Source organism: Scyliorhinus torazame, chromosome 4, assembly GCF_047496885.1.
Source record: "Scyliorhinus torazame isolate Kashiwa2021f chromosome 4, sScyTor2.1, whole genome shotgun sequence".
Lineage (NCBI taxonomy): Eukaryota > Metazoa > Chordata > Chondrichthyes > Carcharhiniformes > Scyliorhinidae > Scyliorhinus > Scyliorhinus torazame.
Genome location: NC_092710.1, coordinates 61,932,825 through 61,947,016, shown reverse-complemented (window position 1 = coordinate 61,947,016; position 14,192 = coordinate 61,932,825). Strand labels below are relative to the sequence as shown.

General features: G+C 46.4%; 1 pseudogene; it reads left to right on the top strand.

Moving 5' to 3' along the window:
• The window catches only part of LOC140410256 (NACHT, LRR and PYD domains-containing protein 3-like), a 143,132-nt pseudogene extending 130,257 nt beyond the window's left edge, over positions 1-12,875 (top strand).
• Positions 12,876-14,192: the final 1,317 nt, after the last annotated feature.

The window sequence follows — 14,192 nt, the reverse complement described above, 5'->3', positions numbered from 1 at the left end:
AAAATACCTTTTCCTCTAGTTAAGTGGTCAACAACCGGGGGAGGGGGGGGGGCATAGATTTAAGGTAATTGGTGCAAGGATTAGAGAGAACATGAGGAAAGCCTTTTCCACCCAGAGGCACATGGAATTCACTGCCTGAATTGGCAGTTGAGGCTGAAATGCTCACCTCATTTAAAAAGTACCTGCATCATCTGAAGTGCTGTAACGTGCAAGGCAATGGACCAGGTGCTGGAAAGTGGGATCATAATGATCGGCTAGTTTTTATTCTTTTTTTTAAACCTGGCAGACACTATGGACTGATTAGTCTCTTTCTGTACTGTAACTTTTCTATGGCTCTACGGTCATCAGACAGAAAACTGAGTCATGATATACGAGAAGACCATAGATGTAGAAGTAAAAGTAGGCCATCGAGTCTGCTCCACCATTCATTGAGATCATGGCTGATCTGATATAATCCTCAGCTCCACTTTCCCAGCTTATCCCCATAACCCTTAATTCCCTGACTGAATAAAAATGTCTATCTCTGCCGTGAACATACTTGACGACTGAGCCTCTACAGCTCTCTGTGGTAAAGAATTCCAAAGATTCACTACCCTCAGAAGAAATTTCTCCTCGTCTCTGTCTTATGGGCGACGCCTTGCTCTTTGATGATTCCCTCTTGAAGAGGGACTCTCCCACAAGAGGAAACATCTTAGAATCTCTCCAGTGCAGAAGGAGGCCATTTGGCCCATCAAGTTTGTACTGACCATCCGAAAGAGCACCCTACCTACCCTTGTAACTCTAGACACTGGGGAGCAATTTAGCATGGCCCATGCACCTAACCTGCACATCTTTGAATTGTGGGAGGAAACCGAACTACCTGGAGGAAACCCACGCAGAAACACCGAGAATGTGCAAACTCCACACTGACAGGCACGCGAGGTCGGAATCAAACCCGGGTCTCTGTCGCTGTAAGGCAGCAGTGCTTGCCACTGTGCCACCACGCTGCCCAGTTCATCCTCTCAGCATCTAGCCTGTCAAGCCCCCTGAGTATCCTATGTGTCTCAATGATGTCACCTCTCATTCTTCTAAACTCCAATGAGCACAGGTCAATCTCCTCATAAGGAAATCCCTCCATATCTGGGATCAACTTAGTAAACCTTCTCTGGACTGCCTCCAATGTAGGTATATCTTTCCTCCAACAAGGGGACTAAAATTGTTCACAGTATTCCAACTGTGGTCTTAATTAGTGCCTTGTATACTTTTCGCAGGACGTTCCTATTTTTATACTCCATCTCCTTTGAAATAAAGGCCAACATTCCATTTGCGTTCCCAATTACCTGCCGAACTTGCATGCTAACTTTTTTGTGATTATGTGCTGCAGTTTTCTGCAGTCTTTCCGTATTTAAGTAATATTCAGCTCCTTTATTCTGCCTACCATACATACAAAAGTGCATAACTTCTCATTTTCCCACATTATATTCCATCTGCCACTCAGCTCACCTGTCTATATCCCTCTTTAGACTCTATGAAAGCCTCACCATTTGCCTTCCCACCTATTTTGCGTCATCTGTAAATTTGGGAAATTTCCCTCGTCCAAGTCTTTAATATATATTGTGGAACCAGCACGGATCCCTGTGGCACTGCACTGAAAATGCTGCTCTTATCCCAACTCTCTGTTTCCAACTCTGTTTACTACCCGTTATCCAATCCCCTCGTATTGGACCCAAACACCATGGGTTCTGAGAATGTGTTTTGGAAACCCAAGTATATTATATTTTCTGGTTCCCCTTCATCTACCCGTTCGTTACCACCTCAAAAACAAAATCTTAATTTGTCAGGCATGATTTTTCCCTTCATGAGGCCATGCTGACTCTGCTTGATTATATTATGTATTTCTAAATCCTTTGCTATTACATCCTTTATAATAGACTCTAACATTTTCCCAATGACAAGTTAAGCTAAGGCCTATAGCTACTTGTTTTTTTGTCTCCCGAAAGGTCTTACTTTGGCAGTTTCCCACTCCTCTGGAACTTTGCCAGAATTTAAGGATTTTTGGAAGATTTTATCTTCTATTTTATCGAATCATTTTCTTTAATATCCTGTGATGCAACCCATCAGGTCCAAGGGACTTATCAGCCTTTAGCCCCATTAGTGATTGTTATATTTATCTCCTCTCCCATTTCTGCCCCTCGATTATTTATTTTTGGAATGTTATTCTATCATGAAGACTGACGCAAAGTATTTTTTTCAACTCCTCGGCTATTTTCTGGTTCCCCGTTATCATTTCCCCAGCATCATTCTCTAACGACTGTTTGTTCACTTTGGCCTTTATCTTTTTATATATTTAAATAAACTCTTCTCTGTTTTATATTGTTGCAGGTTTACACCCATAGTTTGTTTTCTCCCATTTTATTAATTTTTTGGTCATCTTTTGTTAGTTTTAAACCTTTTCCAATCCTCTGGTTTACCACTAATCTTTGCCACGTTATATGTTTTTACTTTCAGTTTAATACTATCCTTCACGTCCTTGGTTAACCATGGTTGATTTATCCCTTCCAAGAATCCTTCTTCCTCTCTGGGTATATTTTTGTTGTGAGTCAAAAATGTCTGCTATTGCTGCTCAACTCATTTCATTTTTCATTCATTTCATCGACCATCTTTCCTGCTAAACCCCTTTCCCAATCCACTCCAGCCAGCTTTTCCGTTATTACTTTTTAATTACCCTCATTTAAGTGTAGCACATTCTTTCTAAATAAGTTTCTCACTCATGTTGAATGCTAAATTCTACCATGTTATGGTCGCTGCTTCCAAGGGGATCATATACTCAGATTGTTTATTAAACCTGCCTCATTGCACATTTATCAAATATAGCCTGATCCCTGGTTGGATCCACGACATATTGTTCTGGGAAACTATCCCGAATACACACTGAATTCTTCCTCATGGCTTCTTCTGCCAATTTGATTTTGCCAATCCACCTGAAGATTAAAGTTACCCATTAAAGTACTGCCTTTGTTTACATTCCCTCGGATCTCCTGATTTATTCTCCACCCTATAGTATATCTACAGTTTGGGGCCGATAGACTACTCCCATCAGTGTCAACTTCCCATTGTTATTTCTTCCCTGCACCCATATGGATTTTACATCTTCTGATGCAAGGTCATTTCTTGCCATCGTACTTATTCCATCTCAAACTAACAAAACTACTCCACCATTCTTTCCTTCCTGCCTGTCCATATGAAAAGTTTCATACCGCTGGATATTTAGTTGCCAGTTTTGATCTCCCTGTAATAAAGTCTTTGGAATGGCTATAAGATCATACCCATTAACCACAATTTGTACGGTTAATTCATTTGTTTTGTGCTGAATGCTTTGTGCATTTAAGTAAAGAACCATTAACTTTGCCTTGTGACCCTACTTGTTGCTGTTTTATTATGTTTGTACAATGTGCCCCTTCCTGTCACACTCTGGATATGATAACCTAAACAGCTGCCTTGCAATGCTGTCATATCCTATTTTCTTTGTAAACCTACACATCACCTCTACAGAACCGGCCTCCTCTATTTAGTTTAAAGCCCTCTCTACTTCCCCAATTATGCGGTTTGGTCCCAGCAAAGTTCAGGTGTAGGCCGTCCCAAAGCCCCCACTTTCCCCAGTGATGATGCCAGGTAAGTGGCTTAAAGACTGGTGTGGGGGAAGTGGGTTTCAGTTCTGGGGCACTGGAGAAATTTGAGGTCCACTTTGATAGGAAAAACAAATAGAGTGCTTCTTAAATATTGAGGGGCTGGGAAAGTGCTGATCTTCAACAGTACTTTGATGTCTGTATTCATGAGTCACTTGGAGCTATTATGCAGGTTGAGCAAGGCAAATAGTTGGCCTTTCCTACAAGAGGATTTTGATTTGATTTATTATTGTCACATGTATTGCAGAATATAATGTTACAGTTACAACAAGGTGTAGAGAAAAGATCAACTTAATATGAGGTAGGTCCATTCAAAAGTCTGATGGCAGCAGGGAAGAAGCTGTTCTTGAGTCACCTCAAACTTTGGTATCTTTTTCCTGACGGAAGAAGGTGGAAGAGATTATGTCCGGGGTGCGTGGGGTGCTTAATTATGCTGGCTGCCTTTCCGAGGCAGCGGGAATTATAGATAGGGTCAATGGATTGGAGGCTGGTTTGTGTGATGGACTGAGCTACATTCACGACCTTTTGTAGTTTCCTGCGGATTTGAGTCTGGGAGTAAACATGCCTTACTGCATTTATACAGAGCACTGATGAGACCGTGCCTGCAGTATTGCGCAGTTTTGGTCTCCTTACCTAAAGAAAGATATACTAAGCTTTACTAGATTAATTCCTGGGATGGAGGGACTGTCCTATGACAAATGATTAACTAGACTGGAGTTAAGAAGAATGAGAAGTGATCTCATTCATACAAAATTTAGTTTTTCATAAATTTAGAGTACGCAATTCATTTTTTCCAGTTAAGGGGCAAATTTAGCGTGGCTAATCCATCTAGTCTGCACATCTTTGGGTTGTGGGGGTGAGACCCTCGCAAACATGGGGAGAAATTTCAAACTCCACACGGACAGTGACCCAGGGCCGGGATAAACCCTGGGATCTCGCGCGTAAGGCAGCAGTGCTAACCACAGGGCCACCGTGCTGCCCTATTCATACAAAATTCTAAGAGTTCGACAGGCAGGAAGGATGCTTCCTGCGGCTTGTGGGGGATGGAGGGTTCTGGAACGACGAACACAGTTTCAGAATGAGGGGCAGGCCACTGAGATGAGGAAGAATTCCTTTTCAGTGAATCTTTGAAATTCTCCACCTCAGAAGGCTATGAAGGCTCAATCATTTACTATGTTCAAGACTGGGACAGATTGATTTCTACATGTAAAAAAACCTTCAAGGGATAGGGATATAGCGCAGCAAAGCTGCTGAATTAGATCAGCGTATTTGGATGCAACCATCCTCACTGGCTTCCCTAACAATGTGTGCTCTCTTCTGCAGGGACATAAGTTTCCATTGTTACTCGTCCATCAAAGACACAGTCAAGCCAATGCTGATGTTCGTCATGTCTCCACAGAGGTGTCTCCTTGCAGGAGTGAACTCTGACTGATCAGGATCCTCCACAGAGAGGCTGACGTGTCTATGACAGTCAATACTGTGGTCCAGGCATTGCCAGTGGCTGGGTGTGGATGACCTTTCTACAACTTCCACATAATCTTCTGAATTCAGGTGGCTCACACATGTGTGCTTCACTCACCTTTTCAGAACATATTGTGGCATTGATCCTTTTGCCATTCTGCAACCACCTGCCCCATGACTGCTCACCTCAACAACATCCATCCAGATTTGATTTGATGGGACTGATCTTCTCCTATCGTCCTGAGGGAACAGAGCCTCCCTCTAACCCTGACAAATGTTGAATTCTTTACCCGTCAGTCTGGCCTCAATAAAACTCGAGATGGATTTGTCGGCATAGTAGTATTTATTTTTAACCAACTTGCAAGTCTGACTCGCTTCTCAGGGACACAGAACACAGAACCAGTCTCCTGGACCCCTTGGAAACGAATGAGGTCCGAGACAAAGGGATCTGCAAAATACATTCAAATGGCATCAAGTTTCACATACAGATTCCCATAGGTCATCCTATACCCCTCCTGACCTGGCCATACATACTAATTGGCTCACTTCTCATTCCTTAACCCTGGGCCTCTTGTTACCCAGCATCCTTTTCCCATGCTCTACCAGACATCCCTCCCCCCTTCCTTGCCATGCTTTTCTGAAATCCTTTGTGCTTTGTCTTTTGTGAACTCACTAGAATTAAACTGCCCTACATCTACATTACTGTAACTAATATTTAAACTAACTATTTCATATCACATTCATCAACCCCAAGCAGCCTGGAGGAGCAACTCCAGGAGCCATCAGTGAATTAGGGAGCAATCCTTCATCTGCCTTCTACCTTCATAGCTTCTGCTAAAATCACAGCCATTATCTTCAGCCCCACTACTAAAAGCTCCAGTCCTCATGCTGTTGATTCCCAAATTTCTTTATCCGTCAGTCTGGCCTCAATAAAAGTCGAGATGGATTTGCAAGTAAAAAGAAGTTATTTTATTCAGCTTGCAAGCTACCTAGTCCACAGTGATACAGATAACATGTTGCTTTCTGCAGCCCCGGGAACTAAGTGAAGGTCCCAGACAAAGAGATCAGTACTCATACATTCAAATGGCATCAAGTTTCACATACTCGACACCCATAGGTCATCCTATGTCCCTCCTGACTTGTTTGATCTATTCTGATTGGCTCACTTCCAATCCCTTTCTCCGGCCCCTATCAATGCAGCATCACTCTCATAGACACACCTCTTCCTGCTTTTTCCATGCGGTCTAAAATCCTTTGTCTCTACTTGCCAGAATCAAAGTGGCTTATTTCTACATTACATTAACTAATATCTCTAAAGTAACTATTTTATATCACATTCGTCAATGCTGACCATCCCATGCCCCTCCGCAGTGACTCAGGGTAAGGACAGGGGGATGTTGTGCTTTTGTCTTGCCCCATCCATTTTATTATTTAATCACTCCTGCAATTCCATTTTGTTCTATCCTTGGCTCCAGAAACCCCGCCCACCCCAAAACACCATTGCTTAAACCTGTCAATTCACTGCTATTTCCCGGTTCTAATGAAAGTTCAAACTTTAACTATGTTTCTCTCTTCACAAATATTTGCCTGACATGCTGAGTATTTCCAGTATATTTTATTTACCGCATTAATAGTGTTTGTTCCTACTATATAAATGCAAGTTGTGCTTTTTGAATGTCTCATACTGTACATTATTATTGTTATTAGTTTAAAAAATATATATTTTATTCCAAACATGTTAAATATAGTAACACAGCCTGAACATCCAACAGTTGTACGTTTTTCCCCATTTACTCTCTTTTATGACCCCCCCACTCCACAGTGACAAACAGCTCCTCAAATATAGCAACGAACGGCCTCTGCCATACCTCAAAGCCCTTCTCCGACCCTCCCTTAAGGCAAATTTGATTTTGTCCAACCTGCGAAACTCATACAAATCTCCCAACCATGTCGTGCCCCCCAGTGGCGTGGCCGACCTCCAATGCAAAAGTATCCGTTGGCGGGCAATCAGAGGCAAAGGCCACTTCATCAGCCCCTTCACCTCCAGCAGCTCCAGCACCTCTGATACGCTAAAGATTGCCACCATAGGGTCTGGCTTAATCTCAAACCCCACAATCCTCGATCGGTTCCTAAACACCGCCTCCCAAAAGTTTTCCAACTCCTCACACCCCGAGAACATATGGGCATTGTTCGCCGGCCCCCTCCCACTCCTCTCGCACCTGACCACTACCTCTGGGGGAAAACCCACTCATCCAGACCCGAGTTATGTGGACCCTATGCAACGCCTTAAATTTATAAGACTCATCCTTGCGCAGAAGGAGGTTGGGTTCAGTCGGCGCATAACTTCGCACCAAAGCCCCCTTCCCAATTCCGCCTGATCCTTCTCACTAAGGTCGGACCCTGCTCTCCCAACCACTCATATATCCCCAATCCCGCCCCTTCATCCGGGAACAACATTTTCCCCAAAGTGTATTCTGGTACCTGAGGGAATGAACGCCGCTCCTTTCACACACAGTCCCTCACCTGCCAGTATCGGAACTCACTCCCCCATGGTACCTCAAACTTCTCCCGTAGTTCGTCTAGCCCAGCAAACTTGCCCTCCATAAACTTGTCCCTGATCTGCACTGGCCCTTCCTCCCTCCATCTCCTGTACAGCTCTTTCCCCCAGCCTAAACTTATGATTCCCACACAGTGGAGTCATCATCGACATGTGCCCCACTTTAAAGAGCCTCCTCAGCTGGTTCCAAGTTTTTATGGACGGCTCCACCGGACTACTCGTGGACTGCCTCGGGGCGAATGGCAGCGGGGCCATCACTAGGGCCCTCAAACTCATCTCCTCACAAACAAGACTCCTCTTCTAACCAATCTGTCTGCGCCAATCCCCCATTATCTCACCTTTTCCACATTCACTGCCCAATAATAATGCAACAAATTCGGGAGCAACCAGCTCCCCTTCCCACCTCTGCCTTTGCAGAAGTGTGCCTCTTAACCTTCGGCACACTTCCTGCCCATGCAAATTCTGAGATTAACGCATCAGTTGGCACAATGGCATAGTGACTAGCATAGTTGCCCCACAGCGCCAGGGACCCGGGTTCAGTTCCAACTTTGGATGACTGTGTGACTGGAGTTTGTGTATAGGTTTCCTCCTGCACGCTAAAGATGTACAGGGTAGGTCGATTGGCCAGGTTAAACTGTCCGTTAGTGTTCAAAAGATTAGGTGGGGTTACGAGGATAGGTTGGAGGCAGTGGCCTCGATAGGGTTGGTGCAGACTCCATGGGCCGAATGGCTCCTTCTGCACTGTAGGGATTTATGAGCAATGTTCGGAGAAAGGCCTTGGGGAGGAAAATTGCGAGGGACAAACACAAACATGAATCTTAGCAGCATGTTCATTACCACCAGTACCCTCCCTGCGAATGTCAGGTGCAGAGTATCCAACCGCTTAAGGTCCCCCTTGACCTCCTCCACCAACCCCGTCATGTTTCACCTATGCATCGTGGCCCACTCATGCGTTACTTGGATCCCCAGATACTGGAATCTCTCCCTTGCCACCTTAAATAGAAGAGCCCCCAGTATCGCCCCCCACGTCCTGAAGCATTCACCAGGAACACCTCGCTTTTCCCTACATTCAATTTATAGCTTGAGAAGGCCCCAAACCCCTCCAGTAATCCCTTGAATCTGCCCATGCTTTCTAATGGCCTCATCACAAACATCAACCGGGATACGACGACACTCAATGCTCCCTGCCTCCCCTTCTCAATCCCCCGCTACTCAGCCGAGGCCCGAGGTGCCATCGCCAAGGGCTCATTCGCCAGCGGGGACAACGGATACCCCCGCCTTCACCTGAAGGATTCCCCTCGACGCTGTTCACCACAAAAGTCAATCCAGGGATATACCCTATTCACATGCGGGAAGAAGGAATATCCCTCCCAAGTGCTCAAACCTCCACGGATCCACCATCCCCATCGTCTTCACAAACCCTCCCAGCTCTTGTGGCATTCTTGACTTCCCCATCGACTTAGAGGTCGACCTATCCACCCTCTGCTCCAATACAGAATTAAAATCACATCCCCCCCCCTTCTCTCTCTCTCTCTCTCTCTCTCTCTCTCTCTCTCTCTCTCTCCTCCTCCCCCCCCCCCCCCCCACCCCCCTGCCGTGCCAATAATTAGCTGGTGAGAGTCCAAAGGTCCGAGTCCAGGATTGCTCCTAACCGCCTCTTCATGAATGCAGCGTCGTCCCAATTAGGCATATACACGTTCACCAATACCATCGAAGTCCCCACTAGCACCCCATTCATTATCACAAACCTCCCCTCCCAGGTTCCACACTTCCACTAGCCCCCGTTTACTTATTCACCAGTATGGCATCCCCCGCCTCCACTTCAAGTAAAAATCCCGAATGGAACATTTGCCCCACCCACCCCTTCCTCAGCCTCATCTGATCTTTCAACTGGAGATGCGTCTCCTGCAGGAAAATCACCTCTGCCCTACAACTTTTCAAGTGCGCGAACACCCGGGACCATTTAAATGACCATTTAACCCATGGGATTCCACAGGATTCTCACCGGAGGCATCTACCTCCCTTCCCCCATAGAGTTCGCCATCATCACACTTGGGCTTCGCTCCCATCCACACTCTGAATCAGGCCCACCCAAGATGGCCCTCCCGCGCACCACCTAAGGTCAAACTCACCCTACCTAATTGCTGCATTGCCTCACTCCCCACCCTCACACTGGCTAACTTCCGTTCACTAGCATTTCTTGCTAGCGTGGAATCTCCTACCTGAAGGCCAGAACCCAAAGACCCACCCGTCACCATCTCTCTATCCATCTCTCCCACACCTCTTGTTGCTTCTCTCCAGTCCCCCTCCCGGCCCCTCCCCCAGTACCTCGCACACATCCTAACACAAGAAACATAACCCCAAAATGGCCCTCATACAGAACATTCTGAAATCACCCCAGCGCCCCACCCTGACCCACAACAACCCCCCCCCCCCCCATGCACTGTACACAGCACAACAAACAGTGTGCAATACAATCAAACATTATACCCACAGCACCGAAGGGCCCCTCTCCGGAAAGAAAAAAACACAAATTTAACTTCAATACAAAAATACAAAGAAAAGGGGGCTGTAACCACCCCCATAACAATCTTTCCCAATCGACAAATAAGAACATGTAACTTAATTTAACAGAGTCACAATTCCACCCAGGTTCCTCTTTCAGCCCTGCTCAGCTTATGTTCCTTAATAAAGTAATTCGCCTCCGCCGGCGTCCCAAAGTAATATTCTCGGCCCTGGAAAGTGACCAAAGTTTGGCTGGGCACAACACCCCAAACTGAATCCGGTGTCGGTGCAACACTGCCTTAGCCTTGTTGAACCTCGCCCATCTCTTGACCAGCTCAGCACCAATGTGCTGATAAATCCGGATTCGGTTTTCTTCCCAGTAGTAACCCCGCTGCGCTCTGGCCCACCTCAGTATCTTTTCCTTCTACCGGAACTTGTGCATATACACAGTCACTGCAGCTCTCCCGCTCTTGGCTTATGTCTCTGGGGCCTTGTCCACCAACCTGGTGACGTAGCCCATTGCACCCTCTACAATCCGCAGAATTTGCCGCCTGTCACTGTTTTCCTGGTGCTCCACCTTTGCTCACAGCATCTTCCACATGTCCCCCAGGATCGCCATCTCCACTTCCAGCAACACAATCTGGTCACTCTGGTCGGACACCACCTTCTCCACCTCTTGGATCATTGCCCACTGCACGTGCAGGCTCCTCCACCCATTCCAAAGTCCAGTGAAGTCCCCTCAATCACCTTCCACCAGTCACCCTGCATTTCCTGCCGTGATTTGTCCTTAAGGAACCTCATCAACTGCTCCATTGGCAGCTTTCCAGTCGGCAACGACCCTCCCCCCGCCACCATTTTTACAATTGATGCTGCACCATGAGTCTCCTCCAGCTCTTTAGCCAGGGCTCTCAGTCTTCCGTCGAGTTTGATAACCCGCAGACATGCCCATCCAGGGGAGAACTATTGCCCCTCCACTCTCCGCACAACTTTTCCGCCGAAATTCCCCAAGTTAGGGTAAAAGGGACATTCAAGCAGGAACCAACCTGTGTGCATCCAATACCACCACCGGCAGTCCCATTATTAATGGTATTCTTTAAAACACCGAGGGTTTACCCTGATTCTTGTTATTTTTCTCCTCCGATCCCAGGCTGGATATGAACTATTTCACAGATTCTTGTGTTGGCTCTCTCACCTCTGCTCTCCGTATAAACCAGTCACTGAAGAGTCTGAGCCTGGGAGAAAACCTCTTCACAGACCAATCTGTCCCTGCTCTCCGTGATCTCATACTGACCAGCAAGAATCTGGAGATGATGAGGTGAGTGTTTGTTAAATTTTTAGTGTATTAATTAAAATATAAATGTTTTTTTAAAGATATAAATTGGCCTGAATCTTCCAAGCAGCGGCAATGATAAGCGGATTGCTGCTGTCCGCAAAGATTTTCCCAACCTGAAAATACTGAATATTTCTTGTGGGATCTTCAGCACCGTGACCCTGGAGAACTCTGTCGGAGGGAAAACCCTAATTGGGCCAAGTGCTGGCAAGTGAGATTAGCTGGGCAGGTCAGGACCTTTCATGCATTGGTGCAGACTCGATGGGCTGAAGGATCTCTTCTGCACTGTAGTATTCTGTGATTCTAGATCACTACCTGCTATATGGTAATGTTGGCCTTTTAATAATGTTAGTTTGGGTTGAGCGAGGAAGGCAAGTGGGTGAGTGCTTAGTTGGGGAGTGGCTGAGTTGTATCAGCTTGGGTGGTTAATCTAGTGATCGCGAGGGCAGTTGGGAGATAGTTGGGTGGTGGGGGGTTGATGGGTGTGTTGTAGGTCAGGTTGGAGCGTAAAGAGGTAGAGTCAGCAATGTAGTCTGGTCACAAGCTAGTCTGAGGGTGTTGTCAAGTCTGGAGGGTTTACTCAGAATTGGTCAAGGAAGTGGTTGGGGGAATGAGGATGAAGTTTGGTCAGCAAGGTGGATTGGGGAGGGGCAGTATGGTGATGAGTTGGGCTTGTTGGGGACTCGCTTGTGGAATAACTCTGGTTTTACACTAACATTTCTGGGTAACTATCTAGGCACGTCCTGCGGATTTGTCCAAAGTCTCTGACTCGATCTCGGGGTCAGGGACATTCACACAGGGTCCTGGGCAGCAGGGGCATTTACCAACATAAGTTTATACATCTGGGGCAGTTCCCACACAGGCCCATGTGTCAGGACATCCACAGGCTCCCTTTGCAACATCTTCATTTGTCTGGTCTCTGACGATCCAACGACCAAAACATTTGGCCCATTAACTCCAGTCTCCTGTTATTTACTGTTTAATCTTTAATCTATTTCAGGCTGGAGGGGAATCGGTTCAGTGCAGATGGAAGAAATCAGCTGATATCGCTGCAGGGATACAGACCGGGACTGATGGTGACGGTGTGAACATTTCAATTTATAAACATTGCTGCTCTCAACCAAAGGGAAGAAAAGAAAAGCGAAAACCGGTGGGAAGTGAAGCGCAGGGGACCACAGTCGCCACTGCAAACACTGTAAGGAAGGAATAAAAGAAAAGGAAGGCGAAACTGTGATATATCTATGTAAATAGTCAAAACAAATCTAAGTAGTTCTGGTTTTACTTCTCTTGTTTAACTCCCACTGTTTGTTCATATCTATATTTTTGTATGCCAGAAACTCAATAAAAATATTTCTAAAACAACACACTCCTGCTCTCATCCTGTGAACATGTTTCTCTGATTCCCTGTCCCTCCCCTTTAACCGGCCGGGCTCCAGGTTGAAATCCTATTGGCCGTTTCCCAGTTTCCAGCTGGAGCTTAGTGAGGGTCATCTCCCATTGTGACATCAGAGGCCCAACAACAGGGTCACCAGACTCCGCCTCCCGGCCCCACAGCGCTGCTTCTGCAGGAGATCCGGGGCTGAATGTTCCCCAATGGGACACTGGGGAAATGTACAGACAGGAAGGACCCATGGTGGGATTTGATCTGGGTTGCAGTGGGACACTGACAGTTACACTCAGTGCTCCTGTGTTTGGGGGTAAAGTATGCGGGCTTCCTATTCAGTATCCATGTCCAGCGACCCTGCTGGGAACTGAAACTGAGAGGTTCAGGATGGGGACAGGGTCTGTTCAGCTGGGAGCGATTCCACTGTCCAATAGGGATAAAAACCCACTGCATGGGTGAGTATTGTGCTGGGGAGATTCCAGTGGATTGTGTAACGGGAATTGGACAAAACGAATGACTGCTTTACTGCCTTCCCTAAGTAGTTGTTGAAACAATGTATTTAATGCAGACTCTGCCCTGTTGATGCTGCTGCCTTTTACACACTGAAGGGTGACTTTCTAAACAGTTGGAATGAGGCGCAGGATGGGAGTGTGTCAAATAAACAAGTTGACCTGGTAAATTCGGCCGAGTGCTCAAACAGTTACAAGTTGGAACATGAGTGACCTGGAAGTTGAGTAAACTACACTGCAGTAAATTGTCAGGATCCATGTCTGAACCACTGTGGGCCTAATGCATGGATTGTGGTCTAAACCAGGCATTTTCAAAGTCGGGGTCGCGACCTGCGTTGTGCAGGCGTTGGGAGGGTTGCGGAGCCGTCCGTCGCGGCACTCTCCATTGCGCAAATTGGCGCGCAGCAGCCGGCTTTTAACAATGCCGGCTGCGAGCAGCGTTCAAAATGACGACCGCGACCATGTAACAAAAAAAAAATGCGGGCACACTGCGCATGCGTGCCCGCTCACCGGCGCATGGTTCCGGAAGCACCAATAAGGAAACCTGATCAGCTGGCATTTAAAGGCAATATTTCACCCAAAATGTGACGGTACTTTTTTTTCTAATTCTGTTATGAATGTCTTTTCTATTCCTGATCCCAAAACCGTCTTCAGCTACCAGCACGTATCCTGTGATACACCGAATTACAGTGAATATCCCACCACATTCGGCCAACCAGCCCATGGCCACATTTTTGTTTCATTCGGAACACAATTGAGCATTAGGCACTATCCATACACG